The sequence below is a fragment of the Crocodylus porosus genome, unplaced genomic scaffold (assembly GCF_001723895.1).
Source record: "Crocodylus porosus isolate Cpor-Errol unplaced genomic scaffold, CroPor_comp1, whole genome shotgun sequence".
Classification (NCBI taxonomy): domain Eukaryota; kingdom Metazoa; phylum Chordata; order Crocodylia; family Crocodylidae; genus Crocodylus; species Crocodylus porosus.
The window spans coordinates 37,692,775-37,709,000 of record NW_017728910.1 but is presented as its reverse complement, the minus strand read 5'-3'; the positions used below and the strand labels follow the sequence as shown (position 1 = coordinate 37,709,000).

At 45.5% G+C, this 16,226-nt stretch overlaps 1 protein-coding gene across 3 annotated transcripts in view; it reads right to left on the bottom strand.

Moving 5' to 3' along the window:
- Positions 1-12,454, bottom strand: part of FAM124B (family with sequence similarity 124 member B) — a 31,491-nt gene extending 19,037 nt beyond the window's left edge. The window contains exons 1-2 of one of the 3 annotated variants that reach the window (XM_019533062.1): positions 11,443-12,454; positions 1,624-1,706 (exon numbers count right to left, since the gene is read on the bottom strand). The gene's annotated coding sequence lies outside the window, so the exon portion shown is untranslated. Of the gene's footprint in view, positions 1-1,623; positions 1,742-11,442 lie in introns of those variants that run through there. The other 2 variants (XM_019533064.1, XM_019533063.1) reach the window with 2 other exon arrangements.
- Positions 12,455-16,226: the final 3,772 nt, after the last annotated feature.

Here is a 16,226-nt window from a genome sequence, read left to right as displayed (position 1 = left end):
AAGTCGAATATTTGACCCTTGTCAAATATTTGACCTGCGCTGTTAATATTCAACTCGCACTGTTAATATTCAACTTCCAGTATTCGATTTGACAGCTTTTTCACCAGCTGCTATTTGACTCGACTTTCACTTTTCAAGGTTGAATATGTCGAATATTTGTTGAATCGAATATTAAGTCGAAGCTTTGCACAGCCCTATTGTGTACTCTGGAGGATCAGTTGATACATGTTATGCATGCTTACAAATTCAAACTGCTGTACCCTTTCACCTCCAGCCAGACCCCATATTTTATGACAATGATTTTCAACTAGGGTAACATGAAATCTTTTTAAGGGTGCCATAGGATGCTACTCCATAGTAGCTCTTTTAGATGTGCAAATGGGTGCAAACAGAAGTGCAGCTCCCCACTCTAACTGAGAATGCTTTGCAGGAAGTGTCCTGAGTTACAAGGATTCCCCCCCCCAACCAAACTGAAGTTCATTGTGGTTCCAGGGGGAAGGGAAATCTAGCTGCTGGCTGCCAGCCTGCAGCCAGCTTCCCCTAGCAACACCCGGTCCTCCCTATCAGCCTAGACTGTTTTTCAGACTGGGAGGAGGAAAGGGAACCCAGGGAGTTGTTCAAGGAGTTCCCCAGCCAGCACTGGAGGGTGGGACAGGTGTATTGGAGCCTCCCTGAGGTGGGGGGGTGGTGGGGGGGCTCCAATTCACCTGTTCCACCCTCCAGCAGGGGCTGAAGAAACCCCAGACTGAACTCCCTCCACTCCCTTTCCCCCCTCCCATTCTGAAAACAGCTTGGAGGCTGGCATGAAGGCAGACACAAGTTACAGAAAACACTGTACTTTGAAACATCTTCATCTGAATCCTCATGCAATGAGGGTTTAGATTTTCATCCAATCATCTGTTTTTGAAGTGGTCCGTAGCTGTGCACTTGTGTTTGGTCATAGCTATAAATTGCTTTCTGTGGCCAGATAGGGCAAAAATTGTCACTTCAGTCTGTGCCCATGATTCACAAAATAAACCCAGAGATTTCAAATTGGAATCCATAGTGTGAAAAACATTTCTGGAACCCATTTTTGTCTTTGCATGCGTTTCAACAAAAGAATTTCTCTATTATTTTTCCATAGACCAAAAAAGGAATGAAAGCCAAGAGCTGGCATTTTCTAAGGGGTGGTTTAAGTCTGGAAAGTAAAAGAACCAATGTTTTATGAAGAGCAAGAGAAAGTAACTAGATTGAGCAGCAATCTAGCAGCTATAAAGCAACAATGAATGTATTTATATCTACATGAACAAATAAGTCTTCCCACAACTAAACATATTCAGACAGACTAGGACTGGTGTGGTTTTACAGATGCCCTAGTCATAAACTGGCCCCTCTCAGATTACGTGGCTGATGGCAACTACAGCCATAGCCACAGGTAATTTTTAGGAAAGTATCAAGCACAGAAAGAAATCTCTTTGTAGTCATTCAAATGAACTGCTTTCTTGATCTGCACTTTCCAAGCAGTCCAAGGACCGGAAAGGTGGAATGCCATCGAAGAGATGTATGTAACCAAAAGTTGAAAAGAGCATTTTATATAGAAAGTTCTAGTTACAAACTCAGCACCAGCAGTTATGATTTCCTTACCAAGTGATAATAGGGTTGTATTTTGGAAAGGCAAAAATCCCAAATCTCAGCAGTGAGCAGTCATACTGATTGCCTTTTAAAAACTGTGAAATACGTTCTATCCATTATCACTTCCTATTAGTAACTATATCTCATAACACCAGGGTAACTCTAGTATATGCTGGCCTGACTACAAGACCACCATCATACCTGTAAGTGGAAAAACGGTTGAAAACCTTTATTTGTGCAGTCTGATCAAGGAAGCTTTCCCTCCATTCTTACATACCAACTGCAAACAATTTTGGTTTACCAAAAATTGTGAGCTATTTCTAGTTACAGAGAACTGGTACTAGCCTAAGACAGCTCCTTAACGGTACTTCAAAAAAATGTAACATACCTAAAAACAGACTATTATGTATTAGGAAATAAGACTGATTCAGATTCAATCACAAACTTGTGTCAAGTCTGGGAAAAAACACCTCCAACCTACAGCTTCATGTGATTTTTGAAATTTCAGAACTTTTTTCATTTGTAGGGTTTCAGTGGAATAATTTTCTTTTTTTACTGAAAACATCCAGACCAATTAAGCAACGTTTTTCATTTATCTAAAGCCATTTTTGGTAAACACAGGATTTCAAATAACAATTCCGACAAACATTTCAAAGAAAACAATCATTAAAAAGACTGTTGCAACAAAAAAGAAAAATGCTGCAAAAAGTTCCATACATTTATTTCCAAAAAAATGTTCAATGGAAAAACCTTTGTTCAACAACTTTAATGAGATTTACTTTTATGAGGAATAAAACATAAAGGGGGAAGGCCTACCTTAAAACAAGATGAATAAAAATGGTTCTAAGAAACCCCATTTTTTCCCTGGAAATCCTGTTTCTTATTAACAAATCAACATTTCTCTTGCAAGGTATTTGCAAGTATGGACAGGCCATTAAAAGGAGAGACAGTCATTAACATCCATGGACTGAAGAGTTAAGAAGAAATCAGGTAGATTGCAATGAGCAATAAAGTCAGTTGACTCTGTCACTGCTGCCTGATGAGAAATGCTGCTGTCACTGCCAAGCAACTTGTTTTAAACTTTGGGTGGACTAAGGATCAGAGCGGGTGCAATTGCCTCACTGCGCCTCCCCTGGATCTGCCTGTACTTGCAAGCCACAGTTCACAGACTGTATAAGTGAACAGGGATCCAGCAGGAAAAAGGACTCTGAACATAAGTGGAAATGCATGTTTCTAACACCTTGTGACTGCCAAGTTTCCAACACCTGGTCACATGCAGCCTTGGTCCGAGTGATGGGTGACTTATGTCTTACAGTCTCCCGCAATTGGCCTAGTAGCTATTTACTCCAGGAGTTTACTCCCTATCTTACCTGCCATGACTTTGAATGTTCCCAGTGGGAGGGTTGACTATCCAGGGTCCCTCAGTGGCGCATGGTCTGCATGACGGTCACTTGCGGGGCTCCACCACCCCTACATCCTGACCTCACGCCACCTTGATGAATCCCTCTGTATTCTTGGCCATGTCCCCTCTCTCCTGTAGTTGTGGTGCCTCTTGGGTTTCCTCTTGTCCGGAGTATCAGCCCTGGAGCCTGCTTTGCTTACCCCTTCGTGGGTCTTCTATGTTTGGTGGTCCTGCTTGTGGAACCTACACTCGTCCAGAGTAAACCCTGGCCCTCAGGATCAAATCACCACGAGACACCCTAGGGCTGTGCTGTGCTTACTCTATATACCTAAGCCTGTCCTGTTTCAACCCCTTCACCTGGGGAAACAAAAATAAAAAAAACAAAAGCAAACCACAAGACACCTCGTCTGTCACATCGCTGAAACTTAGATCATCTCCCTCCCTGATTCCTTATAACAGGGTACCAGGACCCTGGTTCCCCTACAGTCTAGCTAGGGGATACCGCCTTCTATTGACATCGAATGTAAGTGTCTTCCTGCTTGGGTCGTCCTCACTGCCTTCTCAGCTCCTTTCGTGAGCCCTGGGCCACCCCACCTCTCTCCCACCTGGAGCGTCCCCGTCCCAGAGCCTTGTAGTCCCTTTACAACTGGTTCATTACTCTTTGTATACAGTGTAGGTGCCCTGTTCATCCGCAGCCCTCTCTGTTGCTCTGGCCAGGACCTCTCCACGGGGGCCACCTCCTCCTCCTCCCAACTATTCCCAATACTCCCACCTGTGGTACTGTGGGTCTTCACAAGTCCTTCTTGGCTGCTCCTGCCATCACAGCTTGCAGGGGCTGCTTCTGGTTTGTTCTCAGCACCAGTGACCTGTTCCCTACCACCGCTGCCCAGCCTAGGATCAGGAGCTTCTTCTACATAGAATCATAGAAGTAAGGTTGGAAGGGACCTTGTAGATCTTCAAGTCCAACCCCCTGCCTGGGGGAGAAAAACTGGGCTCAAATGATTCCAGCCAGGTAGGCATCAAGCCTCTTCTTAAAGACCCCCAGGGTAGGAACGAGCACCACTTCACTTGGAAGTTGGTTCCAGATCCTAGCCATCCTAATTCTTACGGATTTTTCTAACTCCTCATCTGATGCTCCTCCCCCCCGAGGGCTTCCTGGAGTGGGTCCTGAGGCCACATGCTCCTCTGGTCCATTCTCCCTTCTCTCTTTCTTTTGCCGTCTGCCATTTTTATTCTTGCTGGCCAGCGATTGCTGGTGATGTCACCGGCTGGCCTGAGCTGAATAAAAAAGTGGCTGATGAGCCGCGCGGGCTTCTCTTCTTGTTCCCACTGCGCTGCGGCTCCTGCTGCAGGTAAGTGTTTTTTTCTTGTTTTAATTTTTCCATTTGTCCCCTCTCCCTCTCATCTATTCTATTCCCCATAACTTTCTTTTCTTATCTGGCATACTTCCTCCTGTTCTCTCCTGGGACACACCTAAACTGAGCAATTACAAAATGGGATTAGCAGGAAAAAAAGTTCTCTCTCAGAAAAGGAGGTTTAAAATAAAAGTTCACTTTATCCATCAAAGCTACATAACAAAAAAAATAACGGAAGTCTTTGTAAGAAAACCTGATCAACATTCAATAACATTTATGCTGATTATTTTCCTTGCAATTTTATCTTTGTTGGGCTTGTGCATCTTATACACTGGAAAAGATGGCAAATTTAATTGCTATATTTTTTCACTTGGTCACATCTTAGTGGCTGGAGGATTGGACATTTTAATGCATTTTTCTGTCTTTGGAGAAATTCTTTATATTAAGAAACTAGTGCCCAAGGTAAAATTTGCAAAAAAATTCAGTGCTCAGCAGCTCCCTTTGAGAGCAAAGGAATGTTCTTGTCCCCAGGAGAGCTGAAAATCGAGTCCCAGCTACGCAGTCAAATGAGCTAGGGTAGTTCTTTACTCCAAGATCGCATCCCACTAACACAGGCTTATGGATTTTCACTGGCACATAGGTTGGTAGGATTAGGTCTTGTTAACATATTCATCCACAATTAAGAAGCTAAAAAAGTAGCCTTTTCCCTAAGCATCTGCCATTCTATTGGTGGTGAGGGGAAGAGGGAGCCAGGGAGATGTGGGCAATGGGACTGGTGGGTAAACAGAACTTCTAGTTTCATACTTGGTCGGGTCAGAAGGGACCTGAGCAGGTCATCAAGTCCGACACCCTGCCATGGGCAGGAAAGAATGCTGTGGTAAAATGACCCCAGCTAGGTGATTATCTAGCCTCCTTTTGAAGACCTCCAGGGTAGGAGCAAGCACCACTGCCTTGGAACTTGGTTCCAGATCCTATCCACCCTGACTGTGAAGTAGTGCTTCCTGATGTCCAGGCTGAACCTACTCTCAGTCAACTTATGGCCATTATTCCTAGTTACTCCTGGTAGTGCTCGGGTGAACAGGGGCTCTCCCATTCCCTTCTGGTCCCCCTTGGTAATTTTATAGATGGCCACACAATCCCCTCTCAGCCTTCTCTCGTGGAGGCTGAACAGGTTCAGGTCCCATAGCCTCTCCTCGTAGGGCCTGCCCTGCTGCCCCCTGATCACACGAGTGGCCCTCTGCTGGACCCTCTCCATGTTGCCCACATCCCTCCTGAAGTGCAGCGCCCAGAACTGGACATAGTACTCCAACTGCAGCCTGACCAATGTCGCATAGAGGGGGAGGATCACGTCCTTGGACCTGATCGTGATGCATCTGTGGATGCATGACAAGGTACAGTTGGCCTTATTGACCATGTCCTCACATTGGCAGCCCATGTTCATCTTAGAATCAATAATAACTTCAAGATCCTTTTCTGCCTCTGTGCTGATGAGAAGGGAGTTCCACAGCCTGTAGGTATGCTACTGGTTTTTCCTCCCTTGGTGCAGTACCCTGCACTTGTCAGTATTGAATCCCATCCTATTCTTATCCGCCCACCTCCGTAACTTGTCCAGATCTAGTTGTAGCCTGTCCCTCTCTTCTAGTGTGCCCACTTCTCCCCACATCTTCGTGTCATCCGCGAATTTGAACAAAGTGCTTTTCACCCCCTTATCCAAGTCGCTGATAAAGATGTTGAACAGTGTAGGCCTGAGGACCAAGCCCTGGGGAACCCCGCTGCTCACATCCCTCCAGGTTGAAAATGACCCATCCACCACCACTCTCTGGGTGCGGCCCTCCAGCCAATTTGCTACCCAACTGACTGTGTAGGCATCAACACCAGAGTTGCCTAATTTTTTAATGAAAGTGGGGTGAGAGACAGTGCCAAAGGCCTTCCTAAAGTCCAAACAGACTATGTTCACCGTGACACCTGCATCCAAGGATTTTGTGACCTGGTCGTAGAAAGCAACCAGGTTGGTCTAACAGGGCCTGCCACTAATGAACCCATGTTGGTTGCCCCTAAGCATTATGAAAAACGCTACTTGAACATGGAGGTAGGTGCCTAATTTCAGGCACTTCTGTTTGACCAGGTGAGCTGAGGTAATTGATATAAATCAAATATTAATTTATTAATTTCATTAAAAAACCCTAGATGTATCTAAATCAAATAGGAGATTTTGGGGTTCTGTGGTTTATTTAATGGGCTTAAACACAGCAATGTTGCAAGCAACTTATAAGAATTGCTAACAGCAGATACCAAAATAAATGATGCTGGAGAGAGTGTTAATAAAAGCAAGTTCTCTAAGCTTGGCCTTCAGTTTAGGGAACAATGGAGAGCCATGCTGTGTAAAGGCTCCTAATTACTCCTATTCCTCAGGCCAGCTGCCCCCAGACACTGACTAATGCACTCATAATTCTAATTAAAATACAAAACGTGTGACTGGGCATGTGTCCTGCATGAGTCAGGAGTTGCCAACCGTGTCATTAACTAAGTTACTAGCAAACTCTGAGACAGCCTGGCCACAGAATGAGGTTTTTAGAGGGGGCAACTTCTAACCAAGGTGGGCCCAGCAGCTTCCCTGGATTGGGCCCACTGCAGTACCCCACTGGAAGGCCCTACAGCTACCAAACAACTCCTTGCCCATCCCATCCTCCTTCCAATCTTTCTCCCCATTCCCTGTGGGGTGCTACTGAGCAGTCACTGAGGTGCAGGGGCTCATGAGTGAGTGGGCAGCCATGGGGCACAGCAGCATTGTGTAGGCTGCAGGGAGCCCAGGAGCAAATAATGGGAATCCCCTCGCACCTTCCCTCCCTTCCCCCACCTGGTTGCTACTGCCACTTTGGCCTGATCCAAGCAGTGGGGTGGAATCTGTGTAGCAGAGGGGGAGTCCAAGTGGCAGGGGAGCAATTGGAGGATGAGGGATCAATTGGGGGATGGTCCAAGCAACATGGAAAGGGTAGGGGAGGCTTTGCCCCCAGCCTATACTGTGGCTAGAGAGTTGGGGAGCAGGAGTGGGCATGGAACAGACTTGGCAGCTGTTAGCCACGCTCCAGCTCACTAGCCCTCTAGCATCAGGTCAGAGTTGGAAAAGGATATTAACCTTGATGTGCTAACTTTAATGCCAACTGACATTGCTTATAATTATCACATGCTAATTGTAATGTGTAACTACAGCCTAATTAGACTGTGATCTATCCAAAAGAAACAGGTCGAGTTTTCTGTGACCAGAGCCATGATGGTCCGGCTGCAGCAAGGGTTCCTTATATAGAGTTGACTACTGGGAACATGGTGGTTCCCCATCCCTCCTAGAATAGCAGGTTTCTAAGTTTTATGATGCTTGGGGGAATTTCACCCTTCTCAAACTAGTTGTTTCAGGCAGCCTGCAGACTCAGGCAAACTCAAAACACTTTGCAAATGTGAAGCTGAGATTCTGCTCATCATCAGATGAAAAGGCAGAGCTCCTTAACACTTTGCTTCAGTATTCCTGAAACCAGGTGAGAACTTGTCACCTGTCCAGAGGTGCAGAGAGTACGGTGATGACAGCAGTCCACATAAAATCAGTCCTGAACAGGTGAAGATACTCTTAGATCATATGGATGTTTTCAAGTCAGTTGGGCCAGACAACCTGCATCTGAGAGTGCTGAAGGAACTGGATGAGCTCATAGCAGTGCCTCTGGTGAGGCTGTTTGAAGAGTAGTGGAACTTAGGAGTGGTCCCGAATGACTGGAAGAGGGCTAACGTAGTACCCATCTTTAAGAAAGGAAAGAGGGATGACTGCTAACTATAGACTGGTCAGTCTGACTTTGGTCCTAGGAAAAATCTTTGAAAAAAATTGTCAAGGAGGCCATCAACTACAAGCTCGTAACTGGTGGGGTACTGAGAAACAACCAGCATGGCTTTGTCAAGGCTAGGTCATGCCTAACAAACCTGATCTCCTTTTATGACCAGGTAACTAACCAGCTGGACATGGGACAGGAGGTGGATGTCATCTACCTAGATTTCAGCAAGGCCTTTGATACTGTTTCCCATGAAAACCTCTCAATTAAGTTGGAGAGTACTGGCCATGGTCTTTTTTTTGGTTAGAGAGAACCCTCACCATATCTATATGATGGGTGGTGGTCCACTGACTGACACTGCATCTAAAAGGGGCCTGGGGGTGACAATTGACCAGAGGATGAATATGAGCTGTCAGTGTGATGAAGTCACCAACAGAGCAAATAGAACTCTGGTGTGCATCAGCAGATGTGTTGTCAATAGATCCAGAGAGGTGCTCCTCCCCCTCTATTTGGCATTGGTGAGGCCACAATTGGAGTACTATGTTTAGTCCTGGGCACCACACTTCAAGAAGGAGGTGGACAAGTTCAAAATGGTGCAGATAAGGGCCACCTGAATAATCAAGGGCCTGGGGGATAGGCCTTATGAGGAGAGACTTCAGGATCTGTGTTTGTTCAGTTTGAGTAAAAGACAGCTGAGGAGGGACTTGGTAGTCACCTACAAATATGTTAAGGGAGAACACCAGGATCTGGGAAAGCAACTTTTCAGAAAAGCACCCTCCCCCACCCCCCCCCAGAGGACGAGGACCAATGGGCACATGCTAGTCAAGAAAAAGTTTAGGCTAGACATACAAAAAAAACTTCTTTTCCATACAGGTAACTAGAAACTGGAACACACTTCCAGCAGAGGTGGTGCATTTGCCATCCCTGGCGGTGTTCAAGAGGAGGCTGGACAATGACCTTGTTGAGCTCATTTTAGCCCAGTTGCCTCCTGCCCACGGCAGGGGACTGGACTTGATAATCTTACAGGTCCCTTTTGGTCCTTCTTTCTATGATTCTACCAGAAGTTTCGAGGAACTGCAACCCCAGGTACACATCCATAGTGTCTTGGGGTAAAACTATTACAATGCTGCACAGCATTACAATTTATGAAAGACTTTTTCTTGTAGATGACCACAAGTGTCCCCAGATTCAAGAGTCAGTTTTAAGTGAGGGCCACCATATTTTAGAACTTTTTCCAGACTAATCTAAACTATGTCCATCAACTACAGTCACTGGGGCTAATACTTTAATCAAGAATGAACAAACTGTAGTAAAGCTCTGGTCATATACTATACTTCCCATATAACCTGCACACTTAAGGGTGCAGTGAAATGAGTATGTGCCACTGGAGCTTGCTACACTCTGAACAAGAGATTCCTCTCTGACAGAGGAAAGCACATCTGGAAGGAGAATGGGGCATCCTTCAGTTTTATATAGCATAACTGGTACATTATGGAAGTCCTGTATAAAATGTTTGGGAAACTTGCTCTCCATGAGGCCACTAGCAAGATGTATATTCAGAATCACAGAAGCCTACAAGTCACTGCCTCTGGCGAAATAGGCCAAATGAGAAATGAATATAGCCCATTTTATTGGCCTGATCTCACAATTCCTTTGTCCCTCTGCAGGCATTAGGTACTCCATGGGTTAGAAAACATACGTGAAAGGCAGCCAGCCCTCGCTTTGCATTTCACTTGTGACTATGCATAACTAAGCCCACTCTTTGTCACAGCAGAAAGCAGGGTCTGGCAGTCTTTCCAACAGATAATTTATAATACAGCTGGCACCAAGTTATTCTCTCTTTCTCCCTTGTTCTTGATGCTTTAGGAGTTCACTGACCCCTAAAGAGTTGGCCTAATGTCAAATGCTACAAAAATAAGGAAACTCACATTGGATGAAAACACAATAGCAAGCAGTAAGCCCCCAGAGCAGGAACCATGGCTACCGCTCTCTATGTACAGCACCAAGCATAATGCAGTCTTTGAGTGCTATTGTAATCTGACTGTTAAATGATGATGATTAAAGAAATAGACTTTTGACATTATCTATATTTTGATAGAGGGAAAGGAACTATCTAAAAAGAAACCATTACTTCTAGGGTATATAAGATTAGGGACCTACCAGAATCACAGTAGAAGTGCGCCGTGTGGCGGCTACTTTAATCTTGAAGTTTCCTGGGTGTCACCCCTCCCCCACCACTGATTGGCAGAGGGACTTTGGCATTTGCTACTGATCAGCAGGGAGGCAAAAAACATAGTTTTAAATATGGTGCAGTTGTTGCCTCCTGGCCAGTCATCAGCAACCAGCAGGGCTGCCAGGGCTCCTCGGCCAATTGGTGGCAAGAGGTAAAAACCAGACCATATTTAAAACCATGCTTTTTACCTCCCCACTGATCAGGAGTGAATGGCGGGGAATGGCCCCTCCACCAATTGGGAGCAGGGGTCCATGATGGAAACTGCTTAATTAAAGGAGCTGCTGTGCAGTGCACTTCTGCCACAATTTTGGTAGGTCTCTACACATGATGAATTTCACGGCGAGCTTTACTGAATTATTCCCTTTAAAGCTAACGAGCTGAATGTTTAAACCACAGCTTTATATACAGTACTCTTCCTACTCAAGCAATGCGGAAATGGAAAGAAATGTTTTATTTGCCACTTTCTCAGTAAGGAAACTGATAGACTGATCCTTTCTGTTGCCCTGCACTATCATTTTCAGCTCTACAGCTTGGGTACAGAACATTTCTCCACTGTGGTAGTATTTCACACTTATTTGCCAAACAGGATTTGACCCACAAGCTGAAGGACACCAGACAATTTTACTGATATTAATCTAGTTGCTATTATTATAGTAGTGCTTATACTGGAGTTTGATGCTGTGCTGTCCTCAGCAGGAAAAAAAATAGCCTTAAGTATAGGATGGTACTGAGAAAGTTCATTCTGAATAAATGAGTAAACACATTTTGTTTCCAGTGTCTACTTAGTGTCCTACTTAGAGCCACAGCCAGCTTGGTGCTTGGTGCAGGGTCACATGCAGAATGCCCCTCTACACACTATTATGAAACATTACTTGCACTTGATCTGGAGCCCCCCAATGCAAGGGCACCCAGGACTAAGTCCACTGCTGGTACTGCTCTTTCTATGATACTGCCTACCACCATCTGCCCTTTCACACATGCCACATTTAATAATGAAGTGTTTTATCTGGAAAATAAAAAGTTACTTACTGCTGGTTGAGGACTTTCCACTGCAATGAGACCTGTGAAGACAGAAACAAAGTGTCAGTGCTATTTTTAATCCCAAACATGGTATTGGGCAAAGGAAAAAGCTCTCTTTGCCACTGAAACAAAATCACAATTGGCAATGGAAAACATGTTCTTGTGAGTCTGGTGTTTACTTTTGCTTTTACTTTTAATGAAAGGTTCACCCTCCTGCCTGCAAAGTTAAGCAGTCCCTTCTGAAGGCTTCTGCAGTCTGTACTTTCCAAACAAGTCATGTTGCACAGCTGCAGATGAGCTGCTGGAATGTACAGACCTCAAAACACTTTGTTTTCAGTCTAGACAGCCATCACTTTCAATGTCATTTGGCACCTCTTCTGTTCACTTCTTTAAATGCTGGTCCAAGTTCATTAGGTACCTTGGAAATAGCATTTTCTATCTTACAACCATGTCTCAGAAAGGTTACCAAGATCCTGCAGTTCTGTCAAGAAAAGGTCACAGAAGATGTAAAGACAATCCATACCAATGAACATGAACCATTTTCATGGAGTTTAAAAATGTTTTTCCCATTCCTTAGCTGGTAAGAAGCAAGAAATAAAACCAGTGAAATAATACAGTGTAGTAAGAGTTAACGAGAAATAACCTACAGTAAAATGAAGAGACAGATAATGCTGCTGGTTTCTACTGATAAACTAACACTAATTTGCTATGACATCTTAAAACTTAAGTTACTTGACCTCTCCATGTCCCATTTTCCTAATCCAAAAGTCATCGAACTTGAAGTAGATGTGATCTGTAAAGCAAACTCTTGTCACAGCATTTTGCAATGTGTAAGAATTTTCATTGCCATAGACAAAAAACTTGTCCCTCTTCCCAACAGCAAAGTGTGTGCCTCATGAAACTCAACTCAAAGAAGAAAGGACTTTACTTTTACTGGAAGTTAAATCAGAGCACCTCCATGAATCTACTAGGAAAAGAACTACTGCTCTATGTAAAGATTTTATCCCTTCAGTGCTGGGAAGAGAGGAAGACAGACCCCTCAAATAGCACTTTCCTCAAACTGTTTTGTACCCGGGAGAGTGATCACTCTGGCTCAAGAGATCCATTAAAAGGGTACGGCCACACACCAACACACTCCTTGAGCCCCCACATGAAGCTCAGATGGAACTCCGCTATACAATTGTATATGTTCCTCACTCCAGTACCTATCTGAATGTTTAGGAAACCTTAACTAAAAATCACAGCACACCTCAGAGAGATACAACCAACTCCATTTTACAGAGAGGAAACTGAGAAATTAAGCAACTTTTCCAAATTTTTGCAAGAAATCTGTGGCAGAGCCAGGAATAAATCCCCAGTCTTATACCTTCAATCCAAAGCCATACTTCACCTGCAGCAGCCACTGCGTCATCTGAGAGCATGCCATGCTTAGAAATTCTGTGGGCTGCTATTTGTAAAAAAAAACTGTGCTGCCAGGCTGCTGGCAAGAGCAGCCACAGAAGAGCTGGCATGGAAGCAGACAGCGCTCAAACAATAGTTCTCCCTTTGATCTAGGATGGGGATGGATTAGCACTCTGACGCAAGCCTAATCTCTGAACAGAAGACTTTCTTACATGCAATTGCTACTTTTACATGAGTTTTAGCAGAGGAGGAGCAGCCTTGCCTTAGCTTCATAACAGAGCAAGATCCACAGAAACACTGTTTACCTACACAAAGATACGATTTTTCCAGCAGGATATTTTCTAAAAAGCCCATTCAAAATTATCAGATTGCACCATTCAAGCTACCTGGCCAGAAGAGCTGTACTTACATGCCCAAAGGCAGAACCAGGACTCACACCAATTATTTAATTCTACAAAAACTCCAGAAGCACAGAATAAAGTAAAGGAATGTCATGAAGCAGGAACAAAATGCTTCAGCTGATGCGATTAATAAGCCTTATAACAGGGAAAACAGCTTGGCAGTTCATCAGTTCTTTTTCTGTAATTAGTATTAAAGAGCAAGTGCCCAATTATTCACCATCTTGCTGCCCTAATTGACAAGATCAAAAGAAAGAATATGAACTAGGAAAAAACAAGTGATTCACACAAGTGACTCAGTTTTGCCCTGGAATTCTTTATGTAGCTCAGAGGTTAGAGAAGTGGTTCTGTTACTCTCACTCACAGAGCTTGTACCTGCAGCCTTTCACCTCTGCAAGGATGTTTACTGGTTAACAGCTAGGGCATTGCAGCCCTCTGCCTGCTGCCTATTCCATCAGTCATGATTGCTGCACTATTAACTTGTTCTTACTTAACCTCATTTGGTTGCATCCGTTATGTATAATCATTTCCTCATCACATGCTTGGACTGTAAATTAGGAATACAGGACATAAAACTGGAAATGACCTCCTTTATTCATCAGATCCAGTCCCCTGCCATTGCAGGCAACTAAGTTATATGATCTTTATTAAACTGATCAAGTTCGATCTTAAAACCATTTAGATTTATTGTCCCCATGCCTCCTTTTGATTGGCTGTTCCAGAACCTCATTCCACTGATGGTTAGAAAACTTGTCATTTCCAATCTAAATTTATTCATGCCTTTTTTATACCCATTTTTTCTCATGTCAATAATGTTGGTTAGCCTAAAAAAATATTTTTCCTGCCCTTGTGTTTACAAAGAACAAACAAACATTCCTTCTCAGCACTCATTTTTGAAAACGAGCGCTTTTCATTTAGTTTCACAACTATACCCCACAAAAAGCTCAACAGATTGCCCATGCCAAAGTGGTCTAATGGGCATAGCATATGAAGGAGTGATGTGGCTAGCATCAACCCCAACAACAGTTGACTCTCCCAGCCTGAATGACCAGGCACCCACCTACACCAACTTAAAAGTGGAGGCACCTTTCTACAACAATTCAAAGCATGGGTCAAGGTTACACCTCTGCTGCCTTAACCATTCTACCACCAGGCCTCAGCAGTGTGGGGTACCATGGCATTCAGTTTTCACTGCCTTGAATGGAAATACTTTGCCTGATGCATTCTAGGATCACACTTGCCTTTTTCATAACCACATCATGGAGGCACCCTCTGTCAGATCAATGCATCTAGGTCTCTCTTTCTCTATCACTTGAAATATGAAGAGTTCCCAGATTATAGCAGAAATTCTTGCTATTATTAGCCCCCAAATACATGACCTAGCACTTTGTAGTATGGACTTTAATTTGTTACTCTGGATCTGGGGATGGGGAGACTAACTTTTAATGACATTGTGTATTGCACCTAGAAAAACAGGGCCTTGACCCCAATTTGGCGTCTCCAGGCATGACTGCAATATGAATGATGAAAATGGATATAACAATTCAGATAAATTACACAGAGCACTTATAAAGCTGAGGGAGGTATTGACAGGGGATCTGATTGGACCTAGGACAGTTTTAGGCAGAAAGGCATACAAAACCTATGTGGACAGAAAAATAGAAAGACGAATGATGAGATCCTAACCCGGTGGTCTCCAACCTCTTTAAGTAGATCACCTTTGGCATTTAAAATCAACCCAAGATCTACCATGCACCACTGTGCACACCCCCCACCCCACCCAGCAGGTAAGTCTGTGGGGAGTGGGGGGGAACAGATTGAGGCAGAGGGAGAAAAAATTATTTGGCAGGTAAGTCCCACCCGGCCGGGGCCCCACTCAACTTACCCCTGCAGCACTGTCCCTCACTGCGGGGGCCTCAGTCTAGCCCCTGTCCCTTCCCTCCCCCATGGACTGAGCTGCTGGGCTGGGGTGTGCGTGTGCTTGCACGTGGGCACTCAGCCCCCTACCCCAGCCTCGGATCGACTCCAAGAGGCTCTGGGATGTACTGGTGGATCCAGATCTACTGGTGGGTGACCACTGTCCTAACTAGAAGAACCCCCTCTAAAGCTGACACCAGAGCAGCACATCCAGTGTTAGCAGCACTCTTCGCCAGCAAAGAGCTGCTCAGTTATAGCTAATGTGACTTTAACAGCATCTAAAGCTACTGTTCCTTCTCTAGAGGTAGAGTCCAGGCGTGGAGGGAGAAGGAAAGATGAGCCAATACAAGCTTTTGAATTAAAGCCCCATTGTGAAACATTTCCAGTCACTGAGAAATAACCTCATGGACGTTCACATCCCTTATAGACAAGGCTCTTCCTCACAGGAAGAGACCAGAATCTCCAGCCAACACGTTATTTCTGAAGCGATTTCCTGCTTCCTCTAAACCAACTGAACAAACAGATGGGCAGCGTTTGTGGCGGTCCGTGGGCTCCCTCTCTTGGCACGTTTGCCTACCGAGCAGACCTGCCTGCGGGCGGGGGACGGGGCGGCAAGTCCTAGTCCAGACACTGACCCAACATCAAGGTTTGGGATGTTCTTTTTGGGCCCCTGAAAAACGACCTCCGCGCAGCCGCGACGCCAGCCTCGGGGACGGCCGCGCGGGCGCCGGCGATCGCCCCCTCGCGGGAGCGGAGGCGCGACTCGGGGCTGACAGTCACCCCCAGCCCGGGCCCGCGCGCGGCTGCTGCGGAGCGCCCGCCTTCTACCCGGCTCCGGCCGCGGGCGGGACCAGCTCTGGCGTCCCCCACCTGCCTCCGGCGGGGCGTCTCCGTCCGGCCCGGGCCCCAGCTCAGCCCCGCGCCCCCGGCTGCACCCTCCGCCTGGCCGGGCCGGGCACGAAGAGCGTTGGTGCAGAGCCTCCCCGCCCCGGAGCAGGGCTCCCTGCGGCCCCAGGGCCCCGGGCTGCAGCCTGGAAACCAAACAAGCCGGTTAGCAACCGCCCGGCCGGCCGCCTA